This window comes from Rhagoletis pomonella, unplaced genomic scaffold, assembly GCF_013731165.1.
Source record: "Rhagoletis pomonella isolate Grant_MI unplaced genomic scaffold, Rhpom_1.0 Rhpom_scaffold_00002, whole genome shotgun sequence".
NCBI classification, from domain to species: domain Eukaryota; kingdom Metazoa; phylum Arthropoda; class Insecta; order Diptera; family Tephritidae; genus Rhagoletis; species Rhagoletis pomonella.
In genome coordinates, this window is record NW_023458556.1 from 6,945,198 (window position 1) to 6,953,093 (window position 7,896).

General features: G+C 32.8%; 1 protein-coding gene across 1 annotated transcript in view; it reads right to left on the bottom strand.

The window, feature by feature from the left end:
• The window catches only part of LOC118734420 (eye-specific diacylglycerol kinase-like), a 325,708-nt gene that overhangs the window by 34,686 nt on the left and 283,126 nt on the right, over positions 1–7,896 (bottom strand). The window lies entirely within an intron of this gene.

Genomic DNA, 7,896 nt, shown 5'->3' on the forward strand with positions numbered 1-7,896 from the left:
AAAAAAAAAAAAAAAAAAAAAAAAAAAAAAAAAAAAAAAATAGGAAACATTGTGAAAAGAAAAACTTCCGAAAAGGTAAGTATCTTTGAATAGAAAACTTTTTCCGTTTGAATGCGCCACACAGTGTTACGAATGCGGCCAAAATTACATACTTTTGAATAGAATAGATACATCGAAATTTAGCTGCCAAAAAGTGATATTTTATTATTTCAGTGGAATTAAGGTTGACTAACTCTTTATTTGGTTAAAAAGAAGAACAAATTTGGTCAATTCTGGTTTCAAAATTCTACTCTCAATATTTTAGTTAAATGTTCAAATAATTTTTTTTTTGAGCTGAGTTCAGGTTACAGCATTCATGCTACATATATTAGTGTATATATAAAATTTTCACTAGATCGTAGAAAATGTTTAGTAATTTTGTATGCACTTTATATGGGATTGTCACACCGTGCGTCATTTGGTAACCAAGGGACCGCCCAGGCATAAGTAGGTATGTTAGGCCCTTTTAGTCTACTGAACATTTGAAAAAATTCAACATGGAACATTTATTTTAGATGTTTGTAGGCAGATAGAAAAAGTAAACAAATTTAAATAATTCAGAGAACAATCTGTCCCGATAATTTTATATCTGTCTTATATCTTGTCATTTGTAAAATTATTGCTGATTTTCTACAAAAAATGTTTCATTGAAAACAGCACAAAACTCAGAAAAATGGTTGCATAAAAAAATCTATAACATTGTCTTTACTAGGGAACGGATTTTATGCAAATTGCCATTTTTCTGCTAAAGAGATGGGATATATTCGATTAAGAATGTCCACGATTTAGCTTTCCCCGATTTCATATATACACATTCGATGTTGCCTTTTCTACCTTTAATTGTAATGGGAAAAGAAAAGGCACTTATTACTAATAATATGAAAGTTTTAAACGTTCAATATTTAAATTTTGCGCAACTTGTGTCAACTTGAAAATGCTGCCAGAAAATTTCAAAATGCATCTTGTGGTTCAATGCTACTACAACTATAGAGATTAAGGTGTAATGAAAGGACAAAATAGAAGAAATTTTTCAAATATTGATACTAGTTCGTAGTTTTTCTCTTTTTGCTTGTAAAATAAACATTTCTTAAATAAATATGTTATTTGATTATTTTTCGTTTTTTTGTGAGTCTTCTTTTGTTTTTTTTTTGCAATTTCTAGGTTCTATTTCGCTATTTTATTTAGCCTTTTCTAGCCTATTTCGCTATTTTCTTTTGTTTTTTTTTATAGGTTTCTAGGTCCTAAAAATCCGTTCCCTGGTCTTTACCATCAGCAATAAGTTCATCAATATCTAGTAAAGTTAGCTTGATAACCAAGTACCTGTATCGATAAATATAAAGACAATTATAACAAGTGGTAGCGACAAGCTAACAAATGACGATAGCCATAGCGGCAACTATGGCGATAATCGTAGAGATATCGATTTGCGTAGGCACATCGTTAAATTATGAAAACCTCAGTAAAGTAAAAACCAAGGTGAATTCATGTAAGGTGGTATCGATTCAACAAATACAAAAATTACTTGTATTTTGTTTTTGCTTTTAGCGGGCCATTGCCAAATTTCGGCAATTCTTCCCCGAAAGAAAAAGAAATGGAAACTCTCGCACGTTTACACTCAATACAAAATTTTTACAATCAAACACTATTCACAGCTGATGAGACAACACCACCTTATATGAATTCGCCTTGGTAAAAACGCTGTATGCTAGTGGTAATGAGTAGTAGCCAAAAAAAAAAACCTAAACCAGTAAAAATGTTCTGTGTTCGTTTCTTTAAATATCTTACTTCGCAGATGGCAAAAATGGCACATTATCGGCCCTTGAAACTTTGTCAGGGAAGTGGTCGCCTCGAAAATTAGATGTTTGCTTAAACAATTTTATGAAAAGTGTGAGCCTAGACAAGGATAATAAGGAGTATTCACTTTTACAGGGATGAGTGTAGATTGAGATATACATAGTTTGCACCATGGAAGGGCAGCGTTTTTTGGAACAAACCAAATCATTATTATAAGTACTATTTTTCGTTTTTCTTTCTTTTTTGATTTGGTTAATTCTTTTCGGTTTGGAGTCCACCAACAGTGTCAATGTTTTTAAGGGCTAATTTCCACAGCGCTTAACGGTGCCATAACCAAACTTATAGTGATCTCCCAGATTTATTTTGCCTCCCAAAAATTGATTGCATCATTGCTTTAATGATACAATTTGCAATTGGCATAAAGAAGGAAATTTTTCATACGATTATGAATTCCAAGAAGACATAACTTTCGGAGCTAAAAACTTGTAATCTACGATTTTTGTTATACACGCCATTTGTTGCTATGGATCTTTGTTTTGCAAATAGGAGAATTGGGTGTTTTGCGATAATTGAAAATATTTTTACAAAAAATTCAGCGTAACAACCGCAAGCGAATGGTTCTCCTACGCTCTCCACCTTTTATGGTGTGCCTAAATGTATGCCACGTAAGTACATACGTATGTGTGCGTGTCGCTATGAGAGCTTTTACTTGTTCAAGATAAATGCAGCTACCCGGTAAAATATATATATGTACGACACTCCGCCAAGAAGTGAAGATGAAATCAACACCAGATTTTTAGCTGGGTAAGTGCATGTGCGTACACGGTTGCCACTTCATCAAAATTTTGTGTACCACAATATCCAAGTAAAAAGGCCCAAAATAAAATGTACCATTTTTGCCGTCCATCTAAAATGCATATATATACGTACATATATATTTCAATAAAATTAAACGTTAACAAAAATTGCAATATTTTCAATACGAGTAAAAAAAATAAATTTTTTCCATCACGCCAGGTTCGAGGTCATTTGAAGGTCAAGTAGAGAAAAAATTCGTCGAAAAACCTGAAAATTAAATAATTCTTCTTAATTTGGCCTTGAGATGACTTCGGCATGACCTCTAGATAACTTTGATGATCAAACTTTTTGACAGACCTCGGGTTCGCATTCAGCGCGTCGAATACCATAGGTTCAATATGCAGAAACATTTTTTTCTAAACCTGTGTTATTCATGAAAATATAGTTCATTCTATAATACAATCCATATATATCAAAGCTTCATACTTTATATAAAGTTCATACAAATTAAAAAAAAATTTTATCAAAATTTTAAAATTTTTATTCAGAATTTCTAGACGCGTAACACCACAAAAAAACTCTACAAAAACCAACGGTAATTTTTAGCGACTTGAAACTTGCACATTGTTTTACTAAAATTAAACGGCCTATAAAACTGCATACTCGAAAATAGAAATTCATTGTCAAAAGTCCACTGCAGTATGGCGGTAACAATTACAAGAACAAACAGAACAGCTGCAGCGAGTGCTGCATACTTCAAACAAACTGATAGCTCTCGCCAACGTTAAATGAACGGACAGGCATAGTTGCTTAAAAAATACCCAAAACAAACAAAAAAGGCCCATAGGTCCAAACGGAGAAAAAAGGCCCATATTTGGTACAATTTCACCAAAGTGGCAACCGTTTGTGTATACATCCAAGAATGTTCTACTCTACATGTATACCACGATGTATTGATTCAATACCTTTGCATGTAAAAATGTACATATGTATGTAAGTAAGTGTGTAAGTATGTGAACTCATGCAAAAAAGGCACAGATTGTCAACTTACGCATTTATTCCGCACAATATGTCATAATTCTAACTTTTCTTATTATGGGCTGTGTGTGTGTGTGTACGTGTGTTTGTGAAGCGTAAAAGCTATTGATTTATGGCAAAATAAGCTAGTTACATAGCTAAGAGGGAACTTACTTTTCGATAGGAAATCTCATGAATTTTTCGTGAAATATTAACTTGGCTGTCGCACTGATTTGGCACGGGTATTTTTAATGTGGAAATTGAACATAAGGTATTTTTGAAAGGCAATTTTGGGGGAAAAAATTTGGGTAGCCATTTTACCTTTTTCGGTGACAACTACAATTTAGTTATACTGGAATAATCGAAATACTTCCTTAGCAAAAGTTTAATGATTTTTGGCAAGCTTTAACTAACTGACAATAGGGTGGGGCGTTAGGGAGATAATAACTGACATGTGGTGGGTAAAAATGTATTAGTACAAGTTGGTGGAGGATGCCGAAGATACACCCAAAAAAAACTTCTCTTAATTGAAGAAAAACAGCAATCAAAATGAAGAAAAATGGGAACGAAACAGCACTAAAGAAGTTTTATCCTCTTTTCACGCTCAACATTTCTTCAAAATGATAGATTACATCCACGGTTCCATATTTTCGTGTACGTTTTTACACATTTCAAAGAAAAATTACGCATTCGGGAGAATTTTTTTATTCATTCGGAAGAATTTTCGACCTTAAAGTAAAGAAAGTTTTTCTTTGATCCAGAGATGGATTTTTGGTTCAGTTTATGACGAAAAACGCTCGACAAAAAAAAAAATTAAGACGAAATTCTAAAATCGTTTAATATTTATTTTTTTTTGGGTAACCTATACTATACCAAATATTTTCCAACAGAATTTCTGAGTATTGCCAATTCAGTTGAATTTAATTTAGAATTAAAGTTTGCCGCAGACAATTTGCATATTTTTTGCTTCGCAGCGTCGGTGTGTAAATCGCGGTACGAAATTTGGCAAAGTTATGCACAAAACTTACGCTTACAAGCTTAATGCAAAACAGAAATTCAACAATATTTTCGAGAAAGGGTACTGCTGCAGCAGATGCGCAACAACCGTAAGCCAGCTCAGCTTGCATTTTTACACCTTGGAGAATCGCATCGCATGCATCGCAGCCGGGTGCGAAAGTTATCGGTATTAAACAGAATGGCAGTCGTAGGGTGCCCGTGGATGGTGCGGTACGATGCGACAGGTATGCACATATGTATGTAGGTGAATGTGGCAATATGCGTTGAGTCATCATTGTTGTATGTATGCAACTGCAGCTTGTTTATATGCTAATATTTTGTAATAACTTGCTGTGAGAATTTTAACACATTTAAGGCTTGACAGCACAAACACCTCGTTCAATTGTGTAATGCGGGTGCACGGATGCTGCTGTCGGCAGCGGGTTGGTCGGTGGCGGCGGCGGCAGGGGTATACGGCAAACAGATTATTGCAATATTACCAAAGTCTTGAAGTAAATGTGAAATGTGACGCTTTTTCTACATTCAATATTTTATTTATTGTTGCATTGAAGACATTTTTGTGAAAGTCACTTTAATGTACTTCAATTCGGACTTTTGCTTCCTTCGCCTGGTATGTGTGTTGATTTTTATTGCATACATATTTTGTCATTCATGGAGAATGAAGTATAAGGCCAGTTCTGTGTGTGTATTTATGTGTGTTTGTAGGTGTGTTGCATATGCTCACTTTCAGCATCTTCAGCACCCAATATTAAAAATTTATGTAGTTACAAAAGTTTAAAATGTGACTGCAATATTTTCGGGACCAAGTGCCATGACCATTTGCAGCAGAAAGTAAATTGCTGTCGGTTTTTTGGTAAATTTTATAGATATTGGTGATGCATTTTGAATACTTTTTGCTGAAAAACGCTTGATTGATACTAGCATAGCAAATTTTATGTGCTTAAATAAAAGCAGGTAACAATAAAGAGTTCATATAGCAATTGAAAACTTACTTACTCACATCCACACACACACACATCGTCGTTTAAAGTACAAAACCGCGTATCAACAAAATGCAAAACCGCGTATGTGAGATTGCATAAATTAATTTATAGATAGTAAAAAACACTCATATTTTAAAATGGTTCTCTTTTTTATAAAGCCATCGCATATTTCAGGACGAATGGATATAAGGATTGAGCCGAGAGCTTGGAGGAATTAATCCGGATCAACTGCTGCCGTCTGTTTATGCTTTTAGGGCGCTCTTCCACCAAATTATGAAATAGGGTGTTTTTCATCTTCCACTCACCCGTCGATTTTATAAAAAAGTAGCCAAATTGGCCCATAAATAGGTAAGTTAGCTACTCGACTTTTTTATTTTGTGGTAGACCTTCCACTAGAAACGCCAATTTATGTATGTATAAGCAAATCTCACGAGTTGTTGTTTTTAGTGCCACTTCCTAAAGAATTCTTCTTGCATATATTTTAATCAATGGAATTCCAAAAACAAGTGCAATAAAAAATAAATCAAGTATTTGAACAATTTTAGCCTTGAAACATTTATTTAGGCGTCACTCAAAAAACTCATAATTGTTTTTTTTTGTAATAACTTTGGGTAATTTCCAAATAGAATATTCATATTAGAGGCAATGGACGTTGGCATCATATACAAAATATCTGTGAAGTTATTAAGAGTTAAATTTTAGCAATTTAACGATTTTTTAATTTTAATAATTTCAGATACTTCAAAATGTTAAAATTAAATGGCGAAAAAGTTCTTCTTGCCAAAACGAACAAATCTTGTGTAATAAAAGAAGTATGTCATCAAATTAAAAAAAATTCATTAGCTAAGAATTACTATGATTTGAGAAACTAAAATTCCATGTTTGAAATTTTTATTGGCAAGCTCGAAATTCATTCTAATATTGGTTTAAACATGAAAAAGTAATATATAGTTTATGTGCATACTGTGGGATACTGTGTAAAAATCTCTTACGCCAAAATTTAATTAATCTTAAATAATATGACTTTAAATTAGGGCGTGCGAGTAAACGTGTTAAATTCTTTTTCTCGATCAAATATTGATGACAATAATATTTATCGACGAAAACATTGTTAACAATGATATTTATCGATAGAAAATATCGATCAATATGTATCGATTCAACTCATTCCACAAGCGTAGCGCAGTGGTGATTATGTTTTTAGAGCTCTTAAAGAATTATAAGCCTGGACCATAGATGGAGTTATCAAATTTTTTTTTTTTAAATACAACTTCTATAAGTCTCAAGTGCAATTAAAAACTTCTTAGCCTTTAGCTATTTTTCAAATTTAGTACTTACACACAGCAAAATTTCTTCAAACACATCCGCATTATTATGCTTTTTGTAAACACTTAAACAGAAAAAATCTTGCTTTTCTCATAATCAACAACGTAGTGGTATGGTTTTTAGCCTTTTTACAAATATTTATTTTTCGATACAAAATTCTTCGCCGAACAGCCATAATGGTTCGATTAACACTGCGCGTCCTTTACAAAGTCATATATGTTTTATATGTAAAATGAGATATGTAAAAGCAGTAAAATACATACATATGTATGTATGTAAATATGCATATGGAACTTTCCTATCCCAATAATAGCGTTGTGTAAATTTTTTGGAGGAAGAGCGGCATACAATTATATTTTTTAACTAAAAACATATCAAGGCTATTGACTTCCATTTTGAGAATATCCCTGTAATTTCTATATAGTTTATATGCGCCCGTGAATGTAAATATGTACATATGTTTGTATGTACATACTCTCACTCATAAATATTCAACTTCTGAAAATTTATCAAGCTGACAAAACTAACAGCACTGTGATAACTCGCCTGTGGGAAAACCAGATCCATGTCCAATCTTAGTTGGAATAGTTCATTTTCGAGGGATTATCAAATGGCAATTACATTGCGGGATTTAGCCACGATACATCGGTATTATTGAGGAATTGTGTTGGGCAATCTATGGTACTGATAGAAGAAAGTGCATACTCGCTTTTGAAAAGCGATTTATACGAATTATTTTATACATGACAAAATTTTTTTGCTTTAAAAATGTTCGATGGATTTCAAATTTTAACATTCCAGAGCCTTTAAAATGTTGACCTATTTTGACCGCTTTGAAAATCTAAACAATTTATTTATTGAAATATTATTGCCTTTTACGAGTAATACCGCTTATTTTAAGGAGCTAAAGCTATTTTTTTTT